Here is a 22,130-nt window from a genome sequence, read left to right as displayed (position 1 = left end):
TATTGTCACGGAAAGACCCCAGCATCACTGGCCACAAAAAAAGTTGTTGAAGAGGAACTTTGGATCTCCAAAGCTTCTACAATCTCTTCCTCCACCTCTTCACCGGGCGATTCATGCCCTAGAGTTGATTTGTCTTATCAGAAACCCAAGGTGGGGGTAAAAAAATCTTATACAAAGAAGATACTGTAATATGAGATAACCTCAAAGGACAGCCTGATGAACCTGGGGAACCAAGAGTCCAATCTTTGAGCCTATCGTGAATCTGGTTTGTCACAGAGGGTGATAGTGCATCCCTAAACCATATTTCATGGTGGCCAAAGGAAAAGATAATGATGGTACCATCATCAAGAATCACATATGCCAGAGAGCAGATTCCTTTGAAACTAATAAAGTAGAAACGTCTAGGTTTCTGTAAAGCCAATGGAGGATCAAAGGCCTTTGACCAATGAATACTTTCAGCCCTTAAAGAATTGCCCTTTAGAATGCAAGGGCAAGAGCTTAGATTTTTGTAAATTCACATGTAGACTAGCAGCCAGGCCATATAATGATAGAGCATGCATAAGGGAAGAAAGATCCCTCTTTGGAGTAAAAAGAATCATTAGCATATGCCTGAGCAACCACAGTGCGACTTAGAGGAATTTCCAATCCATGCAACATGTTTGTAGCCACAAGATTGTCCATGTATTGAAGCATTGGATGAGTGGCTATCGCATACAATAGTGCACTCAGTGGACATCCTTGGCGAACCGAACAAGGGAGAGTCCAATTATCAAAAATATCCAAAGACAAAATATAGACAGCCTTACTGTCATTATACAACCGGTAAATAACGTGCTGCATTTTTGTGCTAAAACGCAAAGCTTGTTAGCTTTTGTGATGATTAGTGTGATCAGTAAACCTCTAAGGGGTAGTGGGCTTTGCTAAGGTTGATGAAGGGATGGAGGAGTTATGCCATGTGACACAATCTAAAAGGATCTTCTACGTGGTTCCATAAGAAGGTGATGGTCACCTTCTCTATGGGTTATGCAAGCATGGAAGGTGTCGTGAGCCTTAAGCTCTCATGAGAGTCGACCTTCACGTGACTCTAGGGGTGGCTAAGGTGTTGCACCTCTTCTTGCTACTCGATGGAAGCACTGGCACAAGTCTCTGCCTCTTCACGTCTGCATGCAGATCCTCCACGACTTCTATATCAACGACGACTTTGGAGCTGTCGTTCTTTTGTGTGTGTGTGAATGAGCTTAGATTGCTAGAAGCTCATAGTTTTCTCTTGTGATAGGAGATTGATTGTACACAGATGTAACAAGCCACGTAGGGATGAGCATCTGTTAGAGTGAGCGGAGTGCTTTTGTATTGTGAAGTTTGGAATAAAGGATTGCCACCTTTTGTGTTTCTCTTTCTCTGATTATTGCATGAATGCATCAATTCCAACATATGGTATCAGAGCAAGTCGACTTGTAGAGAGCGTGTTGCAAGGATTCTCTGAGTAGTTTAGGGTTTAGGTCTCATGCATTTGAGAAATCGGCATCTGCATGTGAAGAAAACAGTTCTCATGAGGTCACCACGTTTTGAGGTTATCAGAGCTCCAAAAGATCTCAAGAGACCCTGAAGCAATCGTAGGAGGAAGGTTTCTGCAATCGACATACTTGGTGGTCTGTGTGGACAACTATTGTTGCAATAATGGATGCGTGGTTGAAGCAGCCCACCAACTCTGGTCGTCCCGATACCTCTGTGGTAAAGTTTGATGGTAGAAACTTTCCCTCTTGGCAACTGTTTGTTCGCTTACTATTCATGGAGAAGGGCTTGGGGGGGGGGGGGGGGGCCGTGCCTGGGTTAGAGAAGAAGCCCGCAAACAATCAAGGGCTCGAAAAAATGCAAGCATGGGATCTAAAGAATGAAAAGGCATTAGGTCTACTGGGTCGAGCACTTGGGATTGATTTCTTTAATCATGTGATATTGCCAAGACTACTGCTCAAAACTAGAGCATGCTTGAGACGCTATTCGGATCTAGAGTACAAAATTCAAAGATAATGTTGAAGCAAGAATTGTTTGCATTGCAAATGGGTGATGAAGATTCTTTGGCTACTCATTTGAATGGAATGCAGGCCATTATGAAGCAACTGCAGGCACTCAATGTACATATCGAGGATGATGATGCTAAGGCTATTTTACCCACAAGTCTTCCATCATGGTATTCGGAAGTCGTCACAATTCTAAGGCTCAATTCAGATTCTCTTACCTTCCATGATATTGTAGGTATGCTACTGAGCGAGGAATCACAGGAAGAAATGATTCAACAAGGCACAGGAGATCAAGCTATCTCAGTAAAAGACAAGGCCAAAGGTAAGAAGGACTTTACGTGCAACTACTGTGGAGAGGACACACTGAGAAAAATGTTATAAGAAAGCTTTTGATCTGAAGCAAGGGACGAGCAAACAAGCGTGTCTGGTAGAAGAAAATGAAGCAAGCACATCTGCAATGCCAGTGATCGATCTGGTGCATGACAATAGTTTTACTTTTTGATTGAGAGCAGTTCTTTTGCTATAGGTGGCAATTGATTGTAGTAGCTCATAGTATTCTGTGTTTCACCCCTTCTTGGTTTATGGGGGGTATGTTAGCTTTTGTGATGATTAGTGTGATCAGTAAACCTCTAAGGGGTAGTGGGTCGATGAAGGGATGGAGGAGTTGTGCCATGTGGCACAATCTTAAAGGATCTTCTACGTGGTTCCATAAGAAGGTGACAGTCACTTTCTCTGAAGCATTGGATGCGTGGCTATCGCATACAATAGCGCACTACTGTCATTATACAACCCGTAAATAACATGCTGCATTTTTGTGCTAAAACGCCAAGCTTGTTAGCTTTTGTGATGATTAGTGTGATCAGTAAACCTCTAAGGGGTAGTGGGCTTGCTAAGGTCGATGAAGGGATGGAGGAGTTGTCCCATGTGACACAATCTAAAAGGATCTTCTACGTGGTTCCATAAGAAGGTGATGGTCACCTTCTCTATGGGTTATGCAAGCATGGAAGGGTCGTGAGCCTTAAGCTCTCATGAGAGTCGACCTTCACGTGACTCTAGGGGCGGCTAAGGTGTTGCACCTCTTCTTGCTATTGGATGGAAGCGCTGGCATAAGTCTCTGCCTCTTCACGTCTGCATGCAGATCCTCCACAACTTCTATATCAACGACGACTTTGGAGCTGTCGTTCTTTTGTGTGTGTGTGTGAATGAGCTTAGATTGCTAGAAGCTCATAGTTTTCTCTTGTGATAGGAGATTGATTGTACACGGATGCAACAAGCCGCGTAGGGATGAGCATCTGTTAGAGTGAGTGGAGTGCTTTTGTATTGTGAAGTTTGGAATAAAGGATTGCCACCTTCTGTGTTTCTTTCTTTGATTATTGCATGCATGCATCAATTCCAACAAAGCTTGCATGGTCTGTGAAATGAAATCCCATGGAACCGTGTCAAAAGATTTGGCAATATCAACGTGCAGCAATAACACATCTTGCTCCGTGTATGTGGCATATTCTATCCCACCATAGGCATTTGCAACATTATGAGTGATATGCTTGTGACGAACAAACCCATATTGGGCAGGATGGAGATCATCATGTAAATATCCTTTGATGCGATCCACCACCATTTGGTCGTGATCTTATAAATTACTGGCATAAGATTGATAGGTCTCCAATCAGCCAATGATTGACATATCGGCTTCTTTGGAAGAAGCTTGACAAGCCCTTTCTTCCATGAATCCGGCATTTGTTCATTTTGCGAAGCACAATTGACCATATGCAGCAAAGCAGACTTGAGGATATCCCAAAATGCAATAAAAAATCCAACAATGAGACCATCCCATCCTAAAACATTGTCTACAATGTACTGATCATAGGAAACATTCTAAATGGGAGACAAGAGCAAGACAAAGGGCTTTTTGGATAAAGGTTGTTCCTCAAAATAGTTTTTCAAAAGCTTGCATTACAAGAGGCAATCTTCAAGTATTTGCCGAGTGCTTATGCATGATGATTGTTGGACTTCCTCTTGATCACACCTTGCCACTGCTTGTGTCACTCAATTTGCTCGCCAGTTTGAGCATGTGGATATCCCTTCACAGGAAGTTTTGTCTCCATGGTGCCAGCTTTTGTAGCATGTCTTTCCCATTGTTTCTCGTGCACAGGCTTTGGAGCTGAAGGAACCTTTTACTGAAAGGGAGTTATCTGATTTAATTAAATCATGTGGCAGATGGAAGTCTTGCTAGAATGCAAGAAGTCATTCGTGATTATGGCAAGGACATTGAGGGACACTGTTGCTCAGGCCAAAAACACTTCATTCGACTGTATGAGCAATCTTCAGTGAATGTCTTGAGATACTTTCAAGCTTCTTTGCTTCGGTCTCTGCAAAATGCTCATTCCTTTGGAGACCCTCTTCAAGCCCAGTTGGAAGTTTTTTTATTATTGTTTTTCCTTGTGAGTAGTGGGACAGCTATGAATGTAAATGCTTTTTTAATGCAAAATTTCTTCAAAAAAAGTGTGTGTGTGTGTGTGTTTCCCGAAAGAAAAATGTGTGTGCGCGTGCACGCGCTTGCATGCCTAGCTGAATGTTGCAGACTTAGCACGGGTTGTCTCTACCTACTTTACAATGCTTGTACATCTAAGCTCTCTAAAGTGGAGCAATAGCAAAACAATCTGTGTGGAGGGATGATAAACTCCAATCAAATCATTTGTGCAAATAAGTCAAATATGGGTGTAGTGCGGAGTTGCCAGGAACAGGAAACATTTTGGGAAGTCCAACACTAGAACAGGAATATTTCGGGCTGGGGGAACACCCAAGAACGAGAACACCACATCGTATGACACGTCATCAAACGACATGGAAATATTCCAGAATTTGAAAACAAAATCACTTTTACAACTCAACTTTCCATTTCAGCTTTAAAATTTTGAAAATACACAAAAATGCATAGAAATTGAAATGCACATTGATGTTTGCATTATGCGATCAGAGAGCATATCTCCTCTTGAGCCTCATCATCATGAACCTAGGTCTCATAATCATCCTCGTGCTCAAAAGCATCCTATGCTAGTCATTGTCATCATCCTCTTCAGATCAAATCCAATATATTATTGAGGAGTGCACTGTGTCCTAAACAAGATCACCAAATGCATGTTTGCATTAGCAAATATTCAACAAGCAAAGATCGAGCACTCTGACTGTATATGCAAATGGCCAATCTTTGTAACAATGAAGCATCTTCCCCCTAGTTCTCCCACCAATAAGCACTTGATTCTCGGGTCGTGAAAATGTGAGTGGAAGCACTGATGCTCCAGTCTAGCGAGTGCGGTATATCCCCGCACCCCTGCTCAAATGGGCCTGCATAGCTGGTTGCATTGTGAAGATCGGGCCTAAAAAGAGACACCAGGTACGTATAGGATGTAACAATCTCCACAGGAGCCCCATCATAGGTAAACTGTTTTCTATGCATGGTTGCTTGAAATGCATTGATGATCATGACCTTGGTTTTACCCAAGTTGACCTTCAAATCATGTGTCTCAAAGAAGTACTATAGTGTGTCCAAGTGCCTGTGGAGACCCTCGACCGGGGAGGAGAGTAGGCCCATGTCATCTGCGTATAGTAGAATTGGGATTAAGGAGCCAACTAAGGATAAACTTGCACCTCCTAGAGTCGTGATGAAGGACTCAAGCCCCGTCTATGTGTAGACCAAACAAGGTCATTGATAACAAACAACCTTGTTTGACCACGGTCATGTTCATGATCTCCTCTGTCCACCCCGTCCAAGTCTTGAATATGCTTGATACCCGCTTATATAGTGTCCAAACTGCCCAGATGATGTCTTGATTGTGCCCTAGATCAAGTAGTCATCTGAATAGTTGGGCTTGTGGTACTAAGTCAAATGCTTTGTGAAACCACAAAGCAACAATGAAGTCTCTGCTCTCAGTGTAAGTTAGATGTGATCCAGTGTAGCATGATCTACCTGAAAGCCTCTTGCACCATTGTTCTAAACCCCTCGCATTCTGCTACTGAAACCAGCCTTCAGTTAACTAAAGGGCAGTAAACTATAACTAACTTAGCATCCACACTATTACAGCCACATTGCATCATTTCCAGCCACTTCCATTAGTTTAACATCACTTAAAACCAACTTTGAAAACACTAAAAGGGAGGCTAGAGTGCCCCTGCTCAGAAACCAAATGCAAGAGACGTAGATTGGCCCCAAATGCTTTGGCGCCTCTTTCGGTATTTATTTAATTCTTCAGACAATGGCAATTGTCAAGGGCTCACCCTTGCACTCTACTACACTACAAGTCCACTGCCCAAACCAATACTTGGCATCAAAATGCATCCAATCTCAGGTCTTACTAGAACCCAACTACCAAGGCTAATAAGGTAAGGCATTCCACATTGATTGTGCCCCACTGAAAGTGATAATGCATCAAGACCGCTAGGTGTCTACAGCCTATATGCCCTAGAGAGAACCTCGAACCAAACAAGAGCAATAGCAAACTTCAAAAATGATAAATGGAAGCCAAAAGGGAGTCCAGATGACTGTCGTTATCCATGGAAGAGGGGCGAGCTCTGCCCTCACACCTATCCTCCGTAGGGCCCCCAACACCGCACACATGGCTTCTAGAGAGAGAATGAGAGGAATGAAGAAAGTGGGAGCTGGGAAGAGAAAGAAGAGCAAGGCTCACGGGTGCAGAGGCCAAAAACAGGAGAACTATGCTAATCCACCAGCCAAAAGACCTCGAAGTGCATGTCAATCAGCCCGTACAGCAAAGGAATGATCCCTACAGCAGCAAATCTCATTTGTACAGCAATTAATAAGTTCGTACTGCAGTATGGAGGTGCCTTGGAATGTGTGCACACACACAGAGAGAGAGAGAGAGAGAGAGAGAGAGAGAGAGAGAGAAGGGACCTCGAAATGTGTGATGGAAAGAAAGAGGAAGAGATGCGTGAAAAATCCGTACAATAATGAAGAGAACGACTCCAAACGTTGAATATAGGGGGATGGAGAGAAAGGTGCATGGGTTGCCACATGGCATATTTACCCCCCCTTCATTAAAGTCCTAGCCCACTACACCAATGACACACTTAAAAGCTCTCACCCACCTTACCAATGACATATTGGTTTCCCGTGGGCCCAACATTTAGACCCCTCTTTTCTAGCCTTAGCCTAGCACTTGGGAGTAGTGGGTGCACCTAGGCATTGGATGCATTCCTAGGGACTCCTGGAAATTATCACTTTACCTAGGTTACAAAATTCACGTCCCCGTGACATACCCTCCTCTTGAGACAGCAAACTACCCAATTTATTACTAACATTTACAACAAATAAATAACAAGGAAAGAGGCATGAATAGCCCATACCAGATAATACATGATCTGTAAGATACAACCAGCAATGATGATATGGTCTAGGAGAGCGTGCGATTCCATCAATGCATCACCTGTGTGGAGTGACTAGTACACTCATCATAGAAGTCCCGTGGCAGAAATATTGTTAGTAATCAGTACCTCCGGTGAGACCTACAGTGTCACCAAGCGACGTCTAGATATGTGAGCATGTCTGTCCTTAAGGGGTGGAGGTGCTACACCCCTCTTGAGCATCAGTCGGCAATGCTCTAAACCTTTGCTCTGTTGAGCCTGTATATACCTAGATGAATCCAAGAACATTCCCAAACTCATCCTCTAAAAACACAACATAGTGCAGTTTCAATCTCACGAGAGTCACTCATAAGATTGAAAACCATAAACTCCATCACGCATAGCAGGGACTAGCTACTATGACATCCCCACTGACGTCATCAGCGCCCAACAGTGGGTGTAGACCATAGTATAAAAGTATGCTCTCACACATACAAATCCACACACCCACACATACTTGAGCATCCATTTAGTACTGAGTTTCTGTCCGCACTCCGGAGGTGAAGGGCAAACTCAGCCATGACGAAGGCTAGCACTAAAGGAGAAGGCTAATCAAAAAGTAGTCCAACTCTCTTCATTCAAGCTACAACTGCTTGTGAAGTCTAAACGATTTCATTTTAGTCTCTCCCAAACAAGCATCTAAATCTTAATCTAGCTGATAGGGCAACGCACCATTTAAGATAGAAAGAATTATATGCTCTGTTGAAACTGAATGAGGCAGCACCACAGTGGGCTCAAGCTGAAATGCTTCCAGGTAGAGCTGCAATACGTTAGGTAAAGCTGCCAGTTCACCTTCCTCCATCCACTTTGGATCCAATACTGAATAGTTCTCAAAATTCACCAGATACCGTCGTGAAACTCTACCTCACACTTTCCTTTTCATGATGTAACAAAATCTGTTCTAGAACCAAGATCTCATCCAGTTCCTCCACGTCAGGCTGTTTCTCATCAGCATCTCTTCATGCACATCTCCCTGGAAAGGTTTCAACAAACTCACATGAAAGGTGTTGTGAATTGTCCAATGCTGTGGTGGCTTCGGCCTATAAGCTACATCATTTATCTTCTATAAGACTTGAAACAGTCCATAGTACTGCCGCATTTTCAGTTTGGTGTACACCTTATCATTGCCTTTCATTCGGTTAAGTCTTCCAATCTGAAAATGCAGCAGCACCCAATCACCTTATTTCAAAACCAACTCATGCCGGTGACGATCGGCTGCTCGCTTCTACTTTTCTTGGCTTTTCTGGAGGGCTTCCTCCACCTTCTTATAGGCTGCATCCAACCTTTCCACATACCAATCTGCTTCAAAGATCTTTTCTTTCGTGTGCAAAATGGGAGGTACCTTTCTTTCACCCTCTATTAATTCAAAGGGCTCTTTCCCTGTGGAAGAATGCATTGTATTGGTGTAGGCAAACTCAACTAGTGGCAAAAATTGTTCCCATTTTGTTTGCTGGTCTGAAACATAGCATTTCAAAAGATCCAAGGCAGTAGAATTTTTCTCTTCTCACTATCCATCTGTGGGTGGAAAGAGAATGAAAGATTCAGCGTAGTGCCCATGTTCTCAAAGAGACCTCTCCAAAAAAGGCTGGTCATACGGGGGTCTCGATCACTAACAATGGATTGAGGCATCCTGTGATGTTTTAAGAATATGAGACATAAATAGTCTTGCCATCTGATTTGTTGTAATATTCTTTCGCACTGGAATAAACTGGGCCTGTCTGCTGAATCTGCAAATTACGATCCAAATAAAGTCCATGGCAATACCTGTAGCAATAGAGCCGGCTTCCGCCTATCATATTTCACTTTTTGGCAAGTGATGCATGTCTTCACATATGCCTCAACATCTTTCCTCAAAGATGGCCAGTAGAAGAAGTGCTCCACGCCTTTGATGTGGCTTCAATGCCTCTATGTCCAGCATAGGGTGGGGCATGACTCTCCATCAGAACCTTTGGCCTCAACTGCTATGTGACACAAAGTCTACCATGCACCATTAGAAAACCATCCTTAAGCATATAACGCTCATCTCTTTGGCCCTCAGCCAGCTGATCATAAATCCTTGCAAGTCATCATCATAGGCATACTGATCCTTCATGGCATCAAGTTCACTGTGATATGCAATTCTGATAGCTAAAACTTGCGGTTTCTTTGATACTACATCGGAACTTGACTTCCTGGAGAGTGCATCTGCAACAACATTTTTCTTGCAAGGCACATCCACAATCTGAAAATGAAACATTGAAAGGAAGTCTACCCATTGCATGTGTTTTTCTAACAGCTTTCTCTGAGTGAGAAAGTACCTCAAGGATTAATTATCTGTCTACACATAAAATCAGCACCTAAAAGGTAATGTTTCCAGGTAGAAAGAGCATGTATGACAGCTGCCATCTCTTTCTCATAGATCTCTAAATTCATTTCAGCATCACTGGGCACCTTGCTCTCATATGCGACAACTCTACCATCCTGCATAAGCACTCCTCCTATGTTGTTCCCACAGGCATCACATTGGACAGCAAAGGGCTTGCGTAGATGTGGTAAGATAATGACAGGATCGGAGCATAGCTTTTCCTTACTCTTCAAAGGCTAAAATTTCCTTAGTACCCCACCTGGGTGATGCTATCTTTGCAAAGTCGCGGATAAACCGCCTTAGTACGAGCATAACTGAGAAAGCTATGTACGTCAACCGTGGCCAATTTCTTATGCCTTCAACTTTGGCAGGGTCCATCCTGACTCCATCTTTCGATATTATGTGCCCCAGAAAGTGGATCCATGCATTGAAGAGCTCACTCTTCTTGGCATTGATAAGCAACTAGAGCTTCCTGAGCTCTGCAAAGACAATTGCCTGTTAGAATTATTGTTATTATTTAGCAGTGACCAATGTAATGTAATAAGTAGGTTAGGGGCACTTTTCCCTCACTTAGAGGTTTTTCCCCCTAACCACAGTTAGTTCACTAACTACGGTTAGTGAAGGATAAGGTTTTGTCACTTAGACAAAACCTATCACTCTATTCAGTTGTAACACACTCATCTAATTGCAACTATCGTTTTCAGCCTCTCTCTCTCTCTCCTGCTCCTGCTCTCACACTTTGCTCTCTCCCTATTCTCACATTTGGTATCAGAGCAGTGTTCCTTCTCGGACGTGCTCCCAGCTCCTTGCCCAAGCTCCTCATGAATTGTCGCCATACAGCCTCAGCCCGTACTACTTCCGTACCTTTTCGTACCATCTCGTACAGCCATCGTTGGCTGTTCCGTACGTACGTACCAAGCCCAGCCGCCCTATGCCATATGCACACCGGCCGTACCTACTACAACGACATCCGTACATTTGCCCGTACAACTGCAGCACATGTTCCGTACATTCCGTACACAGGCGCACACTCTGCCTGTACATTCCGTACGCAGGCGCCTGTACAGTAGCCTGCAACCCCATTCCGTACACAGTTCGCCATTGCCAGCCGTACAGCTCCCGTACCGTCCGTACAAACTGCTGTACAGCTCCCGTACCGTCCGTACAAACTCCCAGTCAGCTCGCCGTACAGATCCGTACATCCATACAGGTGTAGGGATTTCGACCGTACAGGCTGAGATGTACAGTTCTGTACAACTGCATTCAACTGGACTGACAGTTCGGTGTACTGTTAGTCCGTACAGTTTGAAGGTGAAACTGAGTTCACATTTGGTCACTTTGTAGGTGGGCTTGGAAAGTTGCATTTTTGCAGGATTTTCTTTGCAGGAGGATATTGGAAAGGTTTTTGTCAGACTCTTGTGCATACAACCATTGTTTGGCTGTATTTTTGGGAGCACATTTGGAGCTTTGGCAGACAAATTGCAAATTTGGGACTTTCAGTTAATTTGCCCTCTTTTGGATGCAATTTCCTTGAAGAAATTTGGGGCTTTTGCAGACAGAGAGCAATTTGTGCAATTTGTGCAACATTTGGGGCTTTCAGACCATTTGCCCCTTTCTGGTTGCAACTTCAAGCCACAAATTGGGGCTTTTGTGTTTAGAGAGCAATTTGACAGGTTTCAGTTCACACTGCCTTTCTGTGAGTATTTTGAAGCACTTTTGGCAGGTTTTGGGAGAGATTGGATGCTCTGGCAGATTTCTGACAGAGACATTACAGAGATTTGAGTTGCATTTTTAGCCAGTGTTTGGCTGTATTTTTTTAGGATTTGTGCACTCTATTCCCAGCAAGGGAATTCAGATTTGCATTTGTTGTATTTTCTTTCTCAGATATGGCCCAGCAAAATCAGAATGGTTTCCAGTTCAGTGGTCTCTCACAAGAGGATAAGCTGGATGGTACCAACTACTCCCTCTGGAGTTCTATGGTACGCAATATTCTGATTTCTCGTAATTTGTGAAACTATGTAAATGGGGATGAGTTCCGGCCAGCAAATGTGGCCCCTAATACCCCTCCCCAACAAGGAGGAGGCAGAGGTCGTGCACACGGTACAGCTGTAGCACAAGTTATTGGTGCAGTTATACCTACCACTCCAGAGCAGAAGAGATGGGATTCACATGATGCTTTAGCTTTGTCGTGTATTTCTCTTTCAGTGAAAAGATTCATCATTCCGCATATCCGGTCGTGTAAGACCTCAAAGGCAGCATGGGATATTTTGGAGAGCATGTATGCAGCTTGGAATGATGCTAGGGTGTCTTTTTTAAAAAGAGAATTGTCTCATACACATATGGAAGAGGGTGACTCCATGTCAGTGCACCTCACAAAGCTACAAGATTTACGAGAGCAGTTGCTGAATATTGATGAGATCATTCCTAATTCAAAGATGATTACCACTACTCTGAATTCTCTTCCTGAGTCTTATCTCAACTTTCATACCTTGCTGAATTTGTCGTTGAGGGGGGGTGCAAATCCTCTCAATTTTCACGAGTTGATAGGACTTCTGCTGCAGGAAGAGCAGACCAGGAAAAACATGGCTTCACGAGCAGGTGAACATGCCATGCTTTCAAAATTCAAGCCTAAAGTAAAAGGACAGGCAAAGACTTCAGCAAATCAGCCTTCCAGTGGTTCAGGACAGCCTTCTCAAAAGGCTAAGGGTGATGCAGGTAAACCCAAGAAAAAGGGAATATGTCATTACTGCAAAAAGCCAGGTCACTACATTGGAGAATGCAAGAAAAGGCTTGCAAAAGAAAAGAAAAACAGCTCCGGTATGGCTGTTTCAGATTCAGCTCCTCATGCATCTGACAATGAGCAAGCTACAGCCAACTTTGTGGAGCACAACTATGCCTTCTTGTCTTGCATTTCAGACTCTCAGTTGGCTGCTCGGGATAGTACAACCACTTGTAATGATGACTCTTATGCTTTTCTGACATGCAGTTATAATTCTTCCAAGGATGCATCAGCTTTCAGTGTCAATGAGACACAAAATACATGGTATTTTGACAGCGGTGCCTCAAAGCATATCACTTCTAGGAAGTGTCTCTTCACATCTCTGCATCCACCACCCGTTGGTAAAAAGGTCACATGTGCCAACAACTCCTCCTATTCAGTTCGTGGTACAGGAGAAGTTGAACTTACAGCCATTGATGGCTCAATATTCAAAATTTCTGATGTCTTGTATGTGCCTGGTATCACAAAAAATCTACTTTCAGTGTCCACTCTTAACAGAGCTGGATTTCAGGTCATTTTTTAAGATGACAAGTGTGCAATCCATGATAGAGAGCATGACTATGCCTTGAGATTGTCTGGCACGTTGTTACATGGTCTTTTTCAGCTTGACATGTATAAGAAAAGACCAGCACATGCTCTTGCACTTTCCACTCCTACTGCTACTATGCAGAATGCAGAGTTATGGCATGCCACATATGGACACATGCATTATGGCAGCTTGATAACGCTTCAAAAACATGCCATGGTTGATGCATTGCCTCCTCTTGAAACACCTCCTCCACATGCCTGTGAAGGGTGCATTCTTGGTAAAATGCACAGATCTCCTTTTAAGAAGGATGGATCAGTAAAAGCTGTTCGAAAATTACAGCTTATCCATAGTGATGTCTGTGGTCCCATGAGGACTCTATCATTGGGTTACTACCCATTGCCTTGGGTTCCCTTGCAAATATATCTGATGCAAATCAGAATTTTCAGATACCTCCACATGCTCGGATTCAGCCATAGGATATCTTACCACCTCCACAAGCAGTGGAAGAGGTTGTTCGGCAAGAAATTGCAGATATACATGCAGCAAAAACAGTCCCAAATTGGTTGTTACAAACTCTATGGGAGAGTAAAATTGATGCTCCATTACCTGGCAGAACTCGGAGTGCAGTAAGGCATGGGGGAGGTGCTCTTTCAGTTGAATCAGTTTATGCGAGTACTCTTCTTGATGAGGAGGAACCTGAGACATTTGAAGAGGCACAGGATAATGTGCATTGGATGAATGCCATGCACGATGAGTTGCAGTCCATTCATAAAAATCAGACATGGGAAGTTGTCGATTTGCCACCAGGTAAACATGCCATCGGTACACGGTAGGTTTTCAAAGTTAAAAGAAAGCCAGATGGCACCATTGACAGGTACAAGGCAAGGCTGGTCGCAAAAGGATATGCTCAGAAAAAGGGCATAGACTATGAGGAGACTTTTGCTCCTACATCCAGAATGACAACCATCCGGTCAGTTATCGCCATGGCTGCAAATTTTCAATGGAATGTTCATCAGTTGGACATAAAAACAGCCTTCCTTAATGGAGACTTGTTGGGAGAGGTTTATGTCAAACAACCTCCAAGGCTTTGAAATTTCAGGAAATGCACTTCAGGTATGCAAGCTGAATAAAGCTTTGTATGGGCTGAAACAGGCCCCACGTGCATGGCATGCAAAAATTCATGCCTTTCTGACCAGCAAGGGGCTGCACAATAGTCCAACTGAGAGCACCCTCTACATCAAGAAGGATGGGGGGGATATTTTAGTCATCATTCTTTATGTAGATGACTTACTGCTCACAGGGTCAAATGAAGATAATATTGCAGATTTTAAAGCTGAATTGCAGACCACTTTTGACATGTCAGATTTGGGACTGCTACACTGTTATTTGGGAATCCAGTTCACTCAAGAGAAAAGTGGCATCGGTATGTCTCAATCCAAGTATGTGCAGAAACTCTTGGATAGATTCAACATGCAGGATTGTAAGCCAATAGCTACTCCCATGGAGCCGGGGCTGAAGCTTACAATGCATGATGCAGGTGAATCAATTGATGTCACACTCTACAGTCAGGCTGTTGGATGCCTCATTTATCTCTGCAATACACGTCTTGATATTCAGTTTGCAGATTCTCATGTGAGCAGATATATGCATAGCCCAAAGACTATGCATTGGCAGGCTGTAAAACGCATCTTCCGTTATTTGCAAGGTACCAAGTCTTTTGGCTTGATGTTTCCCAGGGGGGTTGACTTGCAGATGCATGCCTACAGTGACTCAGATTGGGCTGGAGACTATGACACTAGGCAGTCCATAAGTGGCAATTGTTTCTTTTTGGGAAAAGCTTGTATTTCTTGGTTGAGCAAAAAACAATCTACAGTGGCTACCTCTTCATGTGAAGCTGAGTACAGGGCAGCTTTCACAGCGACAGTTGAATGTGTTTGGCTGCATCGTTTATTTGCTGATCTTCATCTTTCATTGGAGGGTCCTTCTCCAATTCTCACTGATAGTCAGAGTGCTATTGCAGTGGCAAAGAATCCTGTGTTTCATGCTCGCACGAAGCACATTGAGGTTCACTATCACTACGTCAGAGAGAAGTTGCATGCAGGAGAGATCAGTATGATCTATGTGTCAACACATGACAATGTTGTAGACATTTTCACCAAAGCACTTCCACGTGAAAAGTTTGAGGCATTTCGCAGTGCCCTGAACTTATCTCCTTTTGGTGATTGATCATTTCCTTGTACATGACATTGGCACTGCAGGGGGGTGTTAGAATTATTATTATAATTTAGCAGTGACCAATGTAATGTAATAAGTAGGTTAGGGGCACTTTTCCCTCACTTAGAGGTTTTTCTCCCTAACCACAGTTAGTTCACTAACTACGGTTAGTGAGGGATAGGGTTTTGTCACTTAGACAAAACCTATCACTCTATTCAGTTGTAACACACTCATCTAATTGCAACTATCGTTTTCAGCTCTCTCTCTCTCTCCTGCTCCTGCTCTCACACTTTGCTCTCTCCCTATTCTCACATTGCCAAGTGCTCTTTATGCTCAACCTCGTTCTTAGATAACACTATGATGTCATCAAAGAATGTACCAACAAAGGCTCTGTGTTCTCTGAAGATTCTGTCCATCAAGTGGCAAGTACATTTGTCAACCCAAATGGCATCACAAGGAATTGATTTATACAAGCCATATGTGGTCCTGAAAGTTGTCTTATACACATCTTCAGGCCGTAAACTGATCTAGTGGTAGCCACTCTTCAAATCTATCCAGCTGAACAAAGCAAACCCCTTTAACCTATCCAAGTATCATCAATCCTGGATATAGAGAATCCATTCTTAATTGTGATCTTATTCAGAGCTTTGTAATCTATGCACATCCTCCAAGATCCATCTTTCTTTTGACCAACAAAACAGGTGAACAATAGGGGGAAGAGCTGGGCTGAATCAGCCCCTTATCCAAGAGATCCTTTACCAGATTCATGATCTCCTCCTGCTGGGCTGCACTAACCCTGCAAGGAGGCTTACTGGGCGGGCTGCTTCCTGGAATTACATCTATGGCATGGTCCTCAAGGCGTTCTGGAGGTAATTCCTGGTGTAGGGAGTCAAAAAAACAATCCTTAAACTGAAAGAGAAAATCTGTCTGCTCGTTTTCCAGCTTAGAGAAATTAAAACATTCCTTAGGTGGCTGTTTTTCCTGTGCAAAAACTAAGTACACTGAAAGATACCTTTTATTTACATTAGAAATTGCCGAGGCTGATACAACCGAGATAGACTCCCCTATGAGTCAAAGTCAGCGTTTTGTTTCTAGCATCCAAAATATCTCCATTCCTATGGTGCAAAGCTATACCCAACAAAACATTATTCAGTAGCATAATATAGAACTCTTCAATATCCACATAGCTCTAAATGTGCATGCGTAACTTCCCAATTATCGGAGTGACTGACTCATTGTGCACACGACAAGCCATATCTGCATCACAAAGTGGCCCAATCTCTTCTGCATGACAGAGGCGAGCACCGCCTCGGCCGAAAATGACAGACGAAGAGAAGCAAGCCCTTTATGATACCAATAAGTGTTTCATATGCAGGAAGAGGGCCCCAGAGCATTTGATTGCCCGAACAGAAAGAGGAAGTTTCCCTCGTTGGATCAGGGTTAGAAAAAGGAAGAAAAGAAGGATGACCAGAGGGGTAAGAAGCCCAAGTCCACTGCTGGTCTTATGGCAGATGTGATTAGAGCCACACAAGACGTGGATGCCACGGAGTTAAGCAGAGCATGGGGCAAAATTCGTGACCAGACAGCTTTGTTCTCTTTGATTCAGGGGCCCGTGCCAATTTCATTTCTCCAAAGCTGACTGGAAAATTGGGCATATGCAATAAAGCGAGCCTTAGTGGGCTGTTCAAACCTTCTGAACTTTCTAGGGGTTTCCTGCTTGCTGCCCTCAAACTTTTAAGCTTCCTAGTTGATGCCCTTGAACCCTGAAGTCTTTCCTTGCAAGAGGGCATAAGCTGTAGTGGCATTTTCAATAAGCTCAGACATGTTAGAGACTTTTTGTTTTGGTGCAGTAGTCCCAGATTTATTTTGGCAGCACACAACAATACTTCTTAATCTGCTTGGACAGCTCCACACGCCTGTAAGAACTCACGGGTAGCAAGGCTTCCCAAAACAATATATTGTATTCTTCCAGGTTCTTACAATTGGCTGCGTCTAGCTTGTGCCAGGCTGTCATAATGTCCAGCTCAAAGGTAGTGGTGAGCCAAGCGGCTGAAAACACTTGCTTGGTAGGACTTTGTTCCAATAGGCAAACATGTGGTCTGTGTCTAAAGCTCCTAGTTGTTGGAAGCCTCTTGCTTTTGCCTAACCCATGTGGTAGGAGCTCTACCCTGTAAAAGCAAGTTGGTCCACCATTGAATCGCATTGCCTTTGAGAAAAGTGGCTACCTTTCTGATTTTTGATGACTTTGTGAAGTTGCCACCGGCATATGCTGCATCAAACTACTGTACAAAAGTCACAACCTTCAGCCTGTCCTGCATTCCATTGAAGGTCTCAAACTTGTCTGCAGCTCCACCTTTTTTGAAGTCTTTTAACTTGCCCTTGGGTGCAACATTGTCATACACAGGTTGCTGCAAAAATGGAGGTGCCATCGTCTGTCCCATGCTTTGTGCATTACCGCCACTTCCCATGGCTGGGTTGACCATTCCAGGTCCCACTGCCTACATCTGAGGCATATTCATCGGACCACCCATCATTCCAAGCATTCACATTTGCATTCCGGGCTGCATTTCTCCCATCATAGGTTGCTGAAAATTTTGCATGCCGGGCTCCATGCTTGCCAAGTAAGTTCCAAGAATACCCATCCCCTATGTAGGCTGTCCAACCATGGCCTAAAAGACAGAATCTCCTCCAAAATACCGTGGATGCATCATTGAGGGGAGAAAAGTCTATTGTCCTTGATTAAAGGACTGTAAATTGTTGGCTTCTTGCGATTTCCAACTAAGGGCATCACTGGTGGCCATCCACCACGAGGTGAATGAAGATGAGTACGGCTTTGCTTCTTCTTCTTCTTTTTGGCTGCCTTTTCCCTTCTGGGAGGAGCATTCAAAGTTTCAGCCAAGTTCTGAGTTATCTATGTGAGGGTGCCCATTCCACTTGCCAACTACACCTTAAAAAGAGCTTCTGCATCCAACTCTTCAGCCTCATATGCCACATACTGCAATGCCTGAGGGAACATATTGTTCCTCATTATCTTGCACCCCAGCATTCTGCTCTTCTTCTTCACTTTCTTCATCCCATGGCCTATATTCAGAAGACTCTAAGTCCTCCGCGTGATGACTAGCTATGTCAACCATTGTGGCTGAACTGTGTGGATATAATAAAAGTGCAGCAAAGGCTTTTTATTCCCAGTACTACTAGGGCTCACCTCTGTGGGAAGATTGTGATTGTCCTGGCAACGGAACCACTGAAACCGGCCTTCAGTTAACTAAACGACAGTAAACTATATTGACTTAGCATCCACACTATTCACAGCCACATTGCATCTTTTCCAGCAACTTCCATTAGTTTAACATTACTTAGAAACAACTTTGAAAACACTGAAAGGGAGGCTAGAGTGCCCCTACTCAAAAACCAAATGCAAGAGATGCAGATTGGCCCAAAATGCTTCGGCGCCCCTTTCGGTAATGGCAATCGTGCAATTACATCAAGGGCTCACCCTTGCACTCTACTACACTAGCAGTCCATTGCCCAAACCAATACTTGGCATCAAAATGCATCCAATCCAAGTCTCACTAGAACCCAACTGCCAAGGCTAAGGTAAGGCATTCCACATTGATTGTGCTCCACTGAAAGTGATAATGCATCAACACCAGTCCTAGAAAATGTTGAAATGGTGCATAGGTGTGCCAAATGATCAAGTCAATGAGAGGGGATTTGGTCCTCCACTCAAGAAACTTCCACTAGAGATCCTTGGAACTTTTACTAAACCAAATGTTTAGGAATTCTTCCTCACGAAAGGTGATGCTTGAGCTAATAGCGCAAGCCCTTACACTCATCATCGTGCCAGCTATTGCAGGGGCACTCATCATGGTGCCAGCTATCGCAGAGGACCAATCCAAGGGGTGGTGGACGAATGGATCTAGTGGTGTCAGGGAAGAAGTGAATGGCGGCATCATCATGCCAACTAGGTGGTGGACAAATGAATCTAGTGGTGTGACGGAAGAAGTGGATGGCGGCATCATGTAGGGGATGGGAGATAAGTATCTCACGATGATGCCCTCTTGAATCCACATGAATCTGGCACGTGGGTCGCGTCTCTCGATGATGATCATCCCCGTCGATACAAAACTGTTGCTCCACCGTATCCACGTACTCCTCCACCCTGCCTGGTCCCCACCTGATGAGCATAATCCCATGTGTATCCACATAAAGGTGGTAACAGGCTTCTGATGAGTCTCTGTATAGAAGATATTGTCTCATCCTATGTATGACTCCGAGAAATTCCCTGACTCTAACCAAGAGGTTCTATTACAGTTCCAAATGGTACAAGCCAAGGTCTTATTCCTTGACATCCGCATCCCTATGCGGTGGCAATGGGCCCTCGTCTAGGTCCAGTCAAGAGCTGAACCTCGTGTACAACAGCCCACTTCCCCTCCTCACATGTGGCATCTCACTACAATAAGAGGGCTCGTCTCTCCTCACCAATATAGTGGAGTAAGGTCCTTGTCCATGTAAACATTTGGATGGACCGTAGGGATGCATGCTTGCGCAATGCCGCTAGCCTAAGTGTCTCTCAAGTGTATCACGAGAGGATAATCTCTAGCAGGATCTCATATGACCCACCATGCTGCCTCAATACCATGCTCTGGTACCACCAAGGTGGAGGTGACAAAGGCGGTAGACTTTGAAATGGCTGAGCTGGTGCATGTAACGCCACAAACCCTGATGTTGAGAACATTCCTGGCTCTCTATTGCTGCAGAGTGGCTGAAATGGTGGCCTTCGCAGACCCACGTTTCACAACATCCACCTACTTGGAGGCCTCCTCAATGACTGTCTCAATAATAGCTCCCTGGAGCTCCCACTATACAGCGATGAAGGTCGTTCACCTCCTTACAGAGATCAAAACCACTGTCTGGGCTGTGAGGAAGTCTTGTCATAGAGTCTCTCTCTACCTCTGCTGCTCAATCTGCCCCTCATGCAATGCATCTCCATGAGGAGCTACTGTATCTGCTGCTATAGCTGCTGCAAGGTGTCCGGATGACTATGAGCTGTTGTGGGGGATATGCATATAATAGAGGTAGCAGGCATTGTATGGGCTGGACAGAAACCAGTCATGGTATGGTATGGCATGGATATCTCGGGGGCTAGGTGTGACCTGGGAAAAGAAAGGAGACAATGTGTCAGTGCGAGAGGGGACAGGATTGGAGACGGGGGTGAATCCAAAGGGGCTGTCCAAGCGGCCATAGGGCCCAGAGAGGAGTCAGTGGTGGGTGGTCAGAGGTGGAGACATCCCAATATGTAGGGGTACTATCTGTCTGATTCTCGCTGTGGGTTACCTTGTGCTGATTTGGACCTTGATGTTATCTGGAACCACAAGTTTTCCCTTTCCTTTTTCCTACTTGTCATCGTCTTTGGGCTTGTCCGCGTTGCCTTTGTCCTTATCCATATCCTGAGCCTGAGAGGGAGTACAAGAGTCTTAAGTGAGGATAAAGTTGAGAAAGTGAAGCCCACTTATCCGGACTGTAGGAATCTCATCTCACCATCTAGAACTGTGGCTGTAGTGGGCAGGGCTGTGAGAAGAAGGCAAGGAAAGAGCTATGGAGAGGCTGCTGGTGCGAAATTGCTGGTGCCAAGAACCTGGCTGGGGCAGAGGCAAGATGGCAGCAGGGTAGTAGAGGCTCTTGAGCAGGTTGATGGAGCAGTCCCAAGCTGGAGGCTTGGGCAGGTGCTGCAAGTCTGCCTGTGCTGCAATCTGCAACCTCTGCAATCTGCAATCTCAAATGAAGCCCCTTGAAGGCGCACAATGGTGGGGGCTTTGAGTAGGGACTGCGCAGATTATGGCGGAGGTTTTGAGCAGGGAGTGGCACAGATCTGAGAACAGGCAAGGCGCAGGCTTGGAGAGGGCAATGGCGGGGTGGTTGGAGCAGAAAATGGTGAGAGAGGCAACCATGTAACTAGAGCAGGTTATGGAGCAGACAACAGTGGAATTAAAGCAGAGCTAGAACAGGGAGTTGGGGCTGTGAGCTAGAGGTTGGAGCTGGAATGCAGCATGGCCAGGAGGAGCAGCAAGGCTAGCTAGATGGAGAGCATGTAGAGAGATATACCCTGATGTCTCCGCGGGAGGGTGTACATAGCATATCACGTCAGTCCGCAAGAGAGGCATGGAAGATCACTACTTTAAAAATAGTCGGTCATTTATCCACCTAGGTGTTAGATCCTCTGTATGCTGTCTAGGGCCACCTGGAGGAGGATAGAAGAAATAATCTAGGCAGACAATGGCTCTGGTGAAGGCTGGCATTGCAAAGAATGAAGCAGTGATAGGACGCTACTGGTGATCAGCCTTGGTAGCCTGCCCGTGCCCCTCTCTCCTCCTCTATGATCTCCAAGAGAAAACTTGCCGCCTGGGAAGCACCAATGTCACTTTCGTCGTCTATCTCCTCAAGTCAGAGAGGGAATAACCATGTCTTTAAAAGAGCATGTTTAAGCTAGGACTGGTACACATCCAGTACACTTGGAACACAAACAGTTTCCGTTAATCTTCTATTCTATTTGGATTGGGGAGCAAGTCCCTCTGTTCGAATTTAAGTCCCAATAAATTTGTCTTCCCTAGAAAGGTTGTAGACACACCTAGTTAACTTTTCCATTCTCTTAAGATAGTAAATAAAATTCCCGTTAATCAATCAAAGCCAAATGGAATGGTAATCAATACTTATCAATTGGCTGAGTTACAAGGGCTCAATTTCATTTAAAGATCAAACCATGGAGGCATCTGACCTTTGAACACATACTTAAGGGTTGAGTTTATAGGGCCCAACTCCCGGATACGT

The 22,130-nt window shown here is 44.4% G+C and overlaps 1 protein-coding gene across 1 annotated transcript in view; it reads right to left on the bottom strand.

Moving 5' to 3' along the window:
* The window catches only part of LOC147895532 (uncharacterized), a 101,305-nt gene that overhangs the window by 38,206 nt on the left and 40,969 nt on the right, over positions 1-22,130 (bottom strand). The gene's annotated exons all lie outside the window — the stretch shown is intronic.

This window comes from Dipteris shenzhenensis, chromosome 13, assembly GCF_047967505.1.
Source record: "Dipteris shenzhenensis isolate YYH24624 ecotype China chromosome 13, Dip_SZ_1.0, whole genome shotgun sequence".
NCBI lineage: Eukaryota > Viridiplantae > Streptophyta > Polypodiopsida > Gleicheniales > Dipteridaceae > Dipteris > Dipteris shenzhenensis.
This window is presented reverse-complemented; position numbering and strand designations above follow the sequence as displayed.